Genomic DNA, 12,007 nt, shown 5'->3' with positions numbered 1-12,007 from the left:
TAATTCACAAAATTATATATTGAAGATTACGACCCATACGTCAGACTCATATACATACATGTATATTATATGCGAGTATTATACATGAACTAAAATTGAATAGGCGTAACAGTATCATCCACCACAAGTCTAATTTTAATCACGCCGACTTTATTTATTGCCTAAAAGACTGCAATCAAATTAAAAGCCCCATTATTTTGTTATTGAGACTTTGTCAACCTATTTATAGAGTTTTTATGTCATCATAGATGTTTTGTTTTCGAGATCCAAATACACCAACAGTTAAAAAAATATTTGTTTGGCATAGTAGACTTTGTGGAAAATATATCACGGATTCATTTCAGCATATTTTAAATGGAACATATGGTTTTTTAATTTAATTAGGTTGTCTTTTATATTATGGGGAAAAATAGTGGGAACTAAGGTAAAAATGTATAGCAATATTTTTTCATAAAAAGACATGAAACTTTGTAGAACTTGTATGTAAATGATGTCTCGAAATATATATACTCCCTCCGTCTCTGAAATGGCTTCCTCTTTGGGGACGACACGAGTTTTAATGAAAAGTTGTAAAGTGTATTGATAGTGGAGAAAAAATGATATAATTATTATTGGAAGTTGTGAAAATGTGTTATAATTAGTATTGAAGGTGGTGAAAAGTGAAAAGTAAAAATAAATAAAGTATTATTAGTGGTGGGGTAGGTGTCCAAAAATGAAAATAAAAAAAGAGAAAGTTATTTGGGGAACGTTTCAAAATGGAAAAAGAAGAAGTTATTTTAGGGACGAAGGGAGTATATGTTAACTAAATCACAGAAATTGGAATGGCCAAGCTAACTAGATCACAAAAATGTTACTTTAACTTTTAAAATGATCGACCTCATCATTTTCTCACAACAAATAATACATACTCCCTCCCTTTTTTTTTAAGTGTCTCACGGGAAAAAAAATACTCCATATATCAAGGAAGTTGGAGTATTAGCTTTGTGCCCATATTTAATATTTTCAAAGTGTAATAAATTTATTTTCAAATTTTGAAATATGACACTTAGAAAAGGTTTGAAGGTAAAGTAGGAACTTTGTCATTTTTTTATTCTCAAATTTTCAAGGATAGATAATATATTGATGAATAGGACTGTGCTTTCTTTTTAGGTAAGCAGACCTTTTTGCCTAACTATTTTCAGAATCAATTAAGGAAGGAGTACATAGTTATGAGCTTGATTGATGATGGCCAAAAAGATGGCACCTTTATACTTTTAGAGCAAAACCAGCTAATATATCGGTCTAGTTTTATGTTTTCAGTCTCAACTACCAAACAACAACCAACTAATACAATTTATTAAATTAAGAAATTAAGCATATAAACTAAATACTAATTTAATTAAGCGTGAAAACAAAAGAAAATAAACAAATAAAATAATATAAATTGGATGCATATATATATATATATATATATATATATATATATATATATATATATATATATATCAGGCACTGTTAACATTTCGTGGTCTGTGAAATCTCTTGGACCATAGATATTGCATGTGCCTTAATATAAGTAATCATTTTTAATTTTCACATGCACAACTTTATTTTTTTACACAGATATAATAAAGTTTTAGGTTCTGTATATATTTTATCCATATAAATAATACTGATGCCAATGTAACTATTTAATGGATTTATAAAAAATTCATTTTTTATATAACGAGAAAAAAAAAATCAATAATCAATATATATTCGTGACCTTCACAGGCCTACAATCAAATTATAATAATTGGATACCAAATAAAGTGCTTAATTAACTCAAAATGAAGCACGAAATCAGTTTAATTAAATGATTGCGTGGTGCTAAAGAGGATGTGTAGATTAGTGGCACTAATGATGTTGCCACGCTGTTGAACTTTCACGTGCATTGGTGTGTTTACTTGAATATATAATAATGCTATATATATAGTTCCAGGGACGGATCCAGAAATTTTTTGTTACGGGGGCACAAAATAATTATATATATAAAATATGTTTAAAAAAAATTACTACATAATAATCCAAGTCTATTACAGCATCTTTAGATATACTATACTCCAAATTTTGATTTAAAGAGATAACAACAAAAGCAAAATACAACATCTTTAGATAGAGTATACTCCAACCAATTTGCATATTCAGAAAACCAATTAGAATTGAAACGCCTTGATTTTTTCCCAAAGGTTGTGAAAGGAAAATTATGCTTCAATGGTTGAGAAGGACCCCTCGATATGTATGCCCTCCGAACTTCATCTCGAATATTTGGATTATAATCACAAATCTAAATTCTTAACCTAGGATCTGTAGAAAGGTCTTTTGCATCAAAATCGTCCTTACTTGATTTGGTACTATCATTATTTTTCTAGTAACAAATGGTGGTTCTAATGATCATTTATAAAATCTCTACATAATAAATTAAATTTAAAATAGAGTTTCCTGAATAGTGTAAATTTATTGATTTATTTGTATTGTAATATGAATATTTAATCATACCTGCTCGCGAATCAAGGATGAGAAGGCTTCAGGTCTAACTATCTCCTAATCTCTTGCTCTCGATCTGTACCGCCGCTAATTGAAAATTTGCTTTGCAGTAGTCAATAGGGTATCAGGTTTGCGTGGCAGCCTAAGCTTGAGATTGAAAATTGAATTGCTTTATATATGTGTATATTAAATTAATAAAGTCAAAATTAAAAGTGGGGGTACTCGAGTGTTAGTTTGGAATTAGAATTGGTAATGTGAAATACTCCCTCCGTCCCTAAAATAACTTCCTCTTTTTCCATTTTGGGACGTCCCCCAAATAACTTCCTCTTTCTTTCTTTCCATTTTTGGAAATCTACCCCACCACTAATAATACTTTATTTATTCTTACTTTTCACTTTTCACTACTCCCAATACTAATTATAACACTTTTCACAACTTCCAATAATAATTATATCACTTTTTCTCCACTATCAATACACTTTACAACTTTTTATTAAAACCCGTGTCGTCCCCAAAGAGGAAGCCATTTCAGGGACGGAGGGAGTACTTGTATCCATATACATATACATATATAACTAAAAGAAAAGTTGTGGGGGCACGTGCCCCCATACTAATCAACGTGGATCCGTCTCTGTATAGTTCTGAACATATAGATTCACATTATATATAGTACCACAGTACCACTTTCATTTGCCAATACAGATTCTTGGTGGTAGATATTCCTACAGCTAACGAATCTTGATGGTTAGGTTTGAGCTAATTAACTAAATAATGTGGAATTATACATTAAATAATAAATTTGTTTAATGAAGGAGCCTAATAAAGTTAATCTACATGAAACTGGTTAATAGTTTATGTAGATCTTAGAGAAATTTCAAAAATTGAATTTAACCGTGGATCGATATATATGTGTTCACTGCTTAAGTAAATATAATAAATTAATATGGTATTTTTGGTTGCATACATATTCAATGAGGCAATGGCTAGCTAGTACATTAGTATTACAAATTAAATAACGTGTTATATACTACAGCATAAATCAAGAATTCGAAATGAATGAATTCCCAGATCATTCAAGAAATTGGTTTATCTTTTACATATTAAACTGATCTTCAATTTAGAAATTTTGTTCAAATCAAATGCAAAATTGAGTGATCACAATTGAAATAAAATTGGTTTCTTTCTCTCTCTCTCTCTCTCTCTCTCTCTTCTTTTTTTTTTAATTTACTTTTCTTTCTATATATATATATATATATATATATATATATATATATATTACAAAATTAATTATACTATTCCGTTAATCAAATATATTCAATGTTTATTTTAGATTGAAAATAGTGACAAGCTTTAATATAATTTGATATATTATATGTAAATAAATGTCAAAAATGAAAAGGTTATAGTCATTTAAAGTTATAAAATAAATTATATATATATATAATATCTATCTATAAATATATACAATTATTTTATATTTATGTGTATGTTTTGGAACATACACATAAATATAACACACTAATGGCAAGACACATAATTAAATAACAGCTACTTCAATTTCAATCTTTTCTGTCCTCATAAAAAAAATTAAAACTGGTCGACCTTAATTCAACTGTTTGCTTGACAACTGATAAAAGTATTTTATAAGCCGCTGGCAGCAAATAAACATTTTTTTTTCGTATTAATTAATGTGAACTATTGTGAAAAATATAATACTAATTCTTCACCACCGAGTCAACTATTTGGACTGGCAAAAGAGTATAACCATCCCAATGCCTTCGCATTTCCTATCTTAGGTAAAATTATAATACTATAATACTTCATTTTTCTGAACTTTTTTTGAGGGTCAAAGTTGGCATGCATGAGTATTTATGAGTGGACAGATCGATAATGCATGACCGCATTTGCATAATTTTTGCTTCAGTAATCGAGGGATTTTATTGTACTTTTATACATGGACGCTTTTTAAAGGCTTTTATTTTACGAATTAACTAATGTACTGTAAATATTTAATATTGTTAAATCATAAAAAAAAAAAAACTAATGTAAGTTAATAGTATCATAATAATAGCCAGTATTCATTTATTTTTTAATAATAAATACGCACATGATTCCACCCCTCACAATGTCGTGTATCAATTCAAACATCTTCTGACGTATTACTGCATGAGAGATAGAGAGAGACAGAGACCAATTCAACAACATATAATATACAATACAACATTTAGTCATATTTGATGAACTGTATAAATTAATTGGTCAATGATTAAAGTTTTTGTTTAGGGGATATTTTGTAAGACCAGCACGTTTATACTCCCTCCGTCCCATGAAGCAAGACCATGCAAGTTATTTTCGGCACGAGAATTAAGAAATTGATATTTTGTGTGTTAAGTGTAGTATAGGTGAAAAAGTGAAAAGTTGAATAAAGAGTAAATTTTTTGCTACTTTTAGAAACTGATATTGCTTCGTGGGACAGACTAAAAAGGCTTTGTCTTGCTTCATGGGACGGAGGGAGTATATACAAATAATTTTCTTGGGGGTGTTCGATGTCGAGATTAAATTAATTCGAAATTACTTGAAATTGAATTGGTTTGAGATTAATTTTATTATAGGAAATAGACAAAGATTCATAATCTAAGACTATTTCAACGTGGCATTGTCCCAAGATTGAATACCGAATTGTATCCACTCAATCGACTAAAAAATATCATAAGATTAATCCTTCAAATCGAATAGCTCCAAGAAGATGACGCATTTGATTGTCTAAAGTGAAATAATAATAATATTAATAATACTCGAATGAGAAGTTAATTAATTTAGTTTTTTAACAATTAGATATTGATAATGCTTGTTTGATTATTCAACAGTCTCTTTTCAGTGTTTGCAGAGCGACGGGAGTGTTAGACACACTATACTTCAGAAAATAAATTAACTTTGGGTCAATAATATCCCATAATTTTTATATTTAATGCAAACGTCATCGTTATAAAGAAGTGATTTAACGCCTTATTCTTAATTTGCGTTGATGTAATAAAAGATTCAAATATGTCGTATAAAATTTTGGACTATATATATATATAGGGGAGAGTTCAATGGAGACCACCCCCTTAGATAAAGAATAAAGACTAAATCATGTGCGTCGATTTTACTTAATCTAACGGTGATAATTTAACTGATTAAGATTATTTAATTTAATAAAGGTTAAATATGTAATTTTCTATTGTTCATATCCGTTTAATGCACTAAAAATATCTAATTAAATCTTTTATTTATGGAATATTCATTTGGAGATAAGTTTGTTATGTGAATAACGCATTCACAGAAGAGGCTGCGATATGTTCATATAAAAAACAAATGAACATACTAATGTTCGTCGATATGTTCGTATAAAAAATGAACATACTAATGTTCGTTGACATGTTCATCGATTTGTTCGTATAAAAACAAATGAACATACTAATGTTCGTCGATATGTTCGTAGGGAAACAAATAAACATACTAATGTTCACCTATTATGTTTATTGACAGATCAAGTCTCAGAATGGGAAGAGAGGAATTTCCAAAATTTATTCAACGTGATCCCAGATTTCAGTGGATTTGAGTGGACATATTTACCCTTTTCGGATTAAATAAATGTAATTAACCAATATTTAATTACATGGAAAATCAAATCAGGAAATTATATGAACCATTGATTGGAGTGAGATGAATGACCTTGATTTGGTCTTTATTCTTTATCTAAGGGAGTGGTCTCCATTGAATGCGATAGGGTGTGGTTAATGTGTAACAGCCCGGCTCCAGACTTGAACTTCCCAGTGGGTCACCAATCCCAGAATTGCTCCAAGCCGAGCACGCTTAACCTTGGAGTTTCTTCCACATTGGCACCAGAAAAGAATATGCATACATCTTGTTAATATGAGTAGCACCTATCAAATCATTTAAGCTCTCCTCGAATATGCAGTCTCATACCTGCATATTCTCAGAATCTCTCTCGTTCGGGTGTGTTCCGGTTCATCCCTCTGCCCCTCCGCTTGGAAATCTTAATCGGAGCCGCTCCTTGTCCGTGCCTCTTTGCACCGACGATCACTCCGTACTTCGTCTCTGGATGTCACATAATATATGTACTAAAAAAAAAATTGCTCTCTTCAGGATTCAAACCCAGGATCTGCATTCATTCAACAAGATGATGCATCCACCGTAGATCTTGATGATCGAATGACTGAAAATGGTTCTCTGTTCTTCTTTTATTTAGTGGTTCATATATATATATATATATATATATATATATATATATATAATTTTATACGACCTTATGAAAAGCGAGAAAAACTGTATTATTATTCAAAACAAACAAGATATGAAAAATATGATTTCACCTTAAATGATAAACTTATACTTTGTTATATTATCTTGAGTTAATTGCCTATAAATACACGAACTGTACTCAAATTTTGGTTTTTGACCAAATCTATTTTTTGGTCAAAAAATACATAAACTTTTATATTTTTGGAATTTGACAGGAGCCGAAAGTTCGTCGGCTAATAAATTGATTATCTGAATTCTGATGGGCAATCCGAAGGTACCGTTGGAAAGCTTTTAATGTTATCTTTTTAATGATACTTATATTGTTGGGTTTTGATAATTGGAAGTAGTAAAAAAAATGGCATGAAAGTCGAGGTCATGAAACTCTATATTTTTTCCTTTTTTCAACCACTTTTGGTTACCAAAACCCAACAATATAAGTATCATTAGAAAGACAACGTCAATAGCTTTCCAATTGTACCTTCAAATTGGCCATCAGAATTCAGACAATCAAGTTATTGGCTAACGAACTTTTGGAGTCATGTCAAATTTAAAAAAATTAAAAGTTTATGTATTTTTTTGACTAAAAAGATAGATTTGGTTAAAAATCAAAATTAGTCAGGTACAGTACTAGTATATTATAATGTCGCGCAAAAATTATTATTTTTTCATTTTTCATTGGAAATTAGTTACTCCTTCGCATATAATACTACCATGTAAATTTTATTTCCTTCTTATTATATTCCACACTTTACGAAGTTTTTAGTATTAAAATTTTCATTTCCAACTCCAACATAGTATACATGCGCACTTATTTGGTTATTTCCCCTCCGATGAAATATATGGGAAAGTAATTCCTTCACAAATCTTAGCATTCAATATGCTAACATTCCAGAGCGCGAAGTGAAATTTCTAGTATATAGCTACGCAAACGACAATACTTTTGTGAGGCCTCACTAAAACAACTTAGCAATTACTACTATTTTGACTCGAGTTATTTAAAAAAAATATTTCGGTTATTTTTCAAATTTTGATCATAATTAATTAATGTGGGATTTAAAAGTATATTGTTATTCTTAATTAGTAAAAAATGGCATGATTTAGGTCAGTTGCCGTGTTGATGCATGGATTACTCCATTTATTTCCCGATGCCATCAGGTGCTGGTAATTTAATTTTATACGTTACAAATTATATACAATCAAGAATTTGACGAAGAACTAAAATATGATCATTTCAAAATATGCGCATGAATCGTCGCTGTCTACATGTATCAATTTAAAAGTGGAAAAATAATATAAAAAGACAATAGTCACACTTGGCGAACTGTATATAAATTAGTCAATTCAGTTACAGTTGACGGAATAGAAACAAAGGAAAACCTGGAAAAGGGTATTTAATTACATATATAGAGTTTCCTCTTAGGCATCGTAGAGTTGCTGCATTTGACAAATTACTAATTAAAATTGATAAGTTGAAGTCAAGAATGTATTTATTCAAATAATTTATCAAAAGTCTAATCTTGACAACGCATGTAATAGAAAATATCTGAGAAGAAGGGAGCGTGGTTTTTTTTTTTTGACTTAGAGAACAAAGATGTTAAACTGTTGAAGTCGTGCTTTGACGATAGTGCTGGTTTGATTTTTCTGACAGTTGCTTCTCGCAAAAACAGTTCTCTTTTACAATTTTAGTATATATTGGTAATTTGCAATTTTGAGATATAAACATTTCCCAATTACATTCTGATACCACCCATAAATTGACAGGAATAACTGAATAGGATCGTTGTATTTTAGTTGGGAATGGGATCAACCCAACAACTACCATAATTTGTTCCACAAATACTAGGAATTAATTACTATAAATTTATCATATTAATTAACTGACTTAATCTACTCAATCTAGTTCTCTTTTATGCTAATTTTTCTATCTAAATCTTATACTATATATCTTATCTTATTATCTTATATCAACCGAATAATTAACAACATTAATTTGCTATATGTAAAAAAATTATTGCTCAATGCTCCATGCAACAACCGAGAAACCTCATCAAAGTCTGGAAGCGACTAAAGCCAATACACACACACAAATATTAAACTAGTATATACAAAAATATGTTTTTCCACAATCTATATATTAGAATATAATTAGTAAATACATATAACTAAGGATACACAATCCTTGACATGACTTCGTCACTGAAGCAACTTATTCTAGCACACACCACTTAACCGATCAACCCTGTAAAACAAAGGCAGCTAGCACAGCTGATATATAACTATAACGACACTGATACCCTCATTTCACAAAAACGCCGCCGTATTTTCTCGCCGCCGTTTCGCTGTCAATAGCCGCCCCGAACATGCGCCCAGACTGAGGTGGCGCGTTGTCATAGCGCCTCTGCGCCTCGGTGCTGTCGATCATCTCTGGCTTGCCCTGATGGCCTTTCCTCGGAGATGTTGCAAACGGCGTCCACTGCGCCACGGCGGAGACCGGGGAGCTCTCGCCGCGATCTGGCCTCGTTTTGATCGGCGCCGGAACCGCGTAGGGTTCATTGTAGTTGTTGGTAGCCGGGTGAGAAAATCTGTCGTAGTACGCATCGGTCGTAGGTTTCGTGTGCGCGGGCGCATTGTGAGAATGTGAGCCGTAGATATCATTACCGTTGCCGTTGGGCAGCCTCTCACCGTTTTGGTGCGGATCTTTTCTTGGCTGTTGATCAGTGTAGCGTTGCACGGGATAATTACCCGCAGTGTAGCCGTTTGCTTTCTTCTTTTCTTTGTCGTAATTACTCGCAGGGTAGGCGCCGTTTGTTTTCTTCTTTTCTTTGTCGTAGTCGTAGTCGTAGTCATATCCTTTACCGCCGCCGTGTTTCGGCTTCGGGTAGCAGACTCCATCCCGGCACTCGACCTCGTCGTCGCTGCTGTCGTCATCGTCATCGCTGCTAAACCTAGCCCCACGGCCGTCTCGGAAATTCTTCCGGGGCGAATCACGGGGGTGGGCCACGTGCGCCCCGGAATTCTTCCGGGGTGAACCGTGGTGGGGAGCGTAGACGCCCGAATGGTCGTCCCGAAAATTCTTCCGGGGTGAATCGAGGTGGGGCGCGTACACGCTGGATAAGTGCCCCGCTGGAGGGCTATTGGCATTATGGACAGTCTTACGTGGTGAGCCGTTGGCGTGGGCGAAGCCGGGAGAGTGGTCGTACTCATCCCCGTATTTGAGGCGAGCATGAGGCCAGACCTGCTCGTGTAGGTCTGGCCTCATGGTGTAGTCACCATACGTGAAAACTTGTTCGCTCGATGCCTCGTACCTCTCGGCCGTGGCAGAGTAGGCCACCATGGCGGCCGGCCTAGCTCCGTAGATCGGGTCTTTTACGCCGTAACCTCGGTTTCTATGAGCATCGTAGTGTGCCATTTTTTGACGCTTGATTGAAAATGTGATGAGCTTATTATAGAAAGGTTGGTTTTTCTTTTTGTGGTGTGCTAAAGGTTTGTAACATGATTGCGTTTATATAGGAATGTTTGATGCATGATTGAAGTGTAGTGGAGGTTGTTTTCTTTTTTTACCAAAGCTTCTCCATTACAAGATTTGAAGGAATCAAATTCTATAAATGAAGATAGCTTGGAAACTTGAATCAAGTACGATATTTGTTTGCGACAGTAGTGGATAGATATGAATAATTTTATCAAGAATAATGTTTTTAGTGGTCCTGATCGGTAACTCGCAGAGAGGAACGCTTATATGGCGTGGTGTTTCACGCATTGCCAGAATATTGGAATCAGACAGCTCATCGTGTTAGAGGGGAAAAATCAACCACCTGAATTTATGCTCCTTGATATTTCTATCTTTTATTTGATTTTTATGTAAATACTAATATTATCGTGTCTTACAAAATCATTTATAAGCCAATGCATAACCTAATTAATTCCGCGTGCCGGCGATAGTTAAGTGTTGAGAAGGAAAACAAATATTTCCACTATTTCAAAATAAGCCTCACTTGTTGAGGAGGCTTAGTCCAATTAATGCATTAAAAACTCTCTTTTTTAAAAGATTATATTGGTTCAAATTATTATTTACAGATTTTTTTAGATAAATTATATAAATAAATAAAGAAATTATTATTTACAAATTATTTACCCAAAGCTAACCAATTTGTTGATTAGTTTTTACTATTAGAAAATTACTCCCCTATCTTCAATTAAATTTCATTTGCCACAAAATTATGCATAAGGAGTATAATTTTACATATATACCTTTAATTATATTCTCTAACTTTAACATTTTAAATTTTTTATTTCCCCTCTCTCTCTCTCTCTATATATATATATATTAAGTGGAGAAGAAAATGGAGAGAATGCATTTAATTCTAATATTAAGACATGTACATGAGTAGAATTGAAATTTTAGTTTAATTTTATTCTAAATTCCACAGTATAACACTTAATGACTCATATTTTTAAAATGAAGTACTCTCCTCGTCTTATTATTAATGGCTCATTACTTTTAAGTACGAGAATTAAGGAGAATATGTAAATTGATAAAAAGTAATATGATCCACATATTTTTAAAGGTTAGTTTTTGTTATAATAGAACAACCCAAGTAAAAAGTGAGTCATTAATGGCAGGACGAGACAAAATGAAAAAAAAAAATCTATTTTGGGATAGCAAAAACAAATAACACCCACACTTATGAAAACATATAAAAAGTACCCACTCTTACCATTTGACCATTTAGCATGTAGGCGTGCACTAAGCTATGTTTAGTCAATACACGCTTGCACGCCACGACTCATGACCTATTACAAGAGTGTATTGATTGTGTTTCGTGTAAGTTAATGCACGCAAACACACTCGCACTTATGTCATCGATGAAGGGCAAGTCGATCTAGTAGTCATCGGAGGAAGCTAGAAGATTAATCCTCACGAACACCGTTGAAATTGAATTTGCTTATGTCGTAGATCCGTTTCCTGACGTTGTTCATGCCGATTTGCCCCACAATCGGATGGCATAGCAACGGTGCGTTGGAGAAGAAAAAGTGGCGCAATGATTCGGATTAAAAAGAAAAAGTGGTAGCGCCAGCAGAGGACACGAGATTTGATTGCTTTGCAGAGATTTTGGAGGGAAGGCCGAAGTTTCAGAGCAGGCAGATGTTGGGGAAGGGGGTGAAAACCGAGTTTGAATCCGATTAAGTAAAAAGCGGT

The sequence above is a fragment of the Salvia miltiorrhiza genome, chromosome 1, assembly GCF_028751815.1.
Source record: "Salvia miltiorrhiza cultivar Shanhuang (shh) chromosome 1, IMPLAD_Smil_shh, whole genome shotgun sequence".
NCBI lineage: Eukaryota > Viridiplantae > Streptophyta > Magnoliopsida > Lamiales > Lamiaceae > Salvia > Salvia miltiorrhiza.
Note: the sequence above shows the minus strand (reverse complement) of the source record.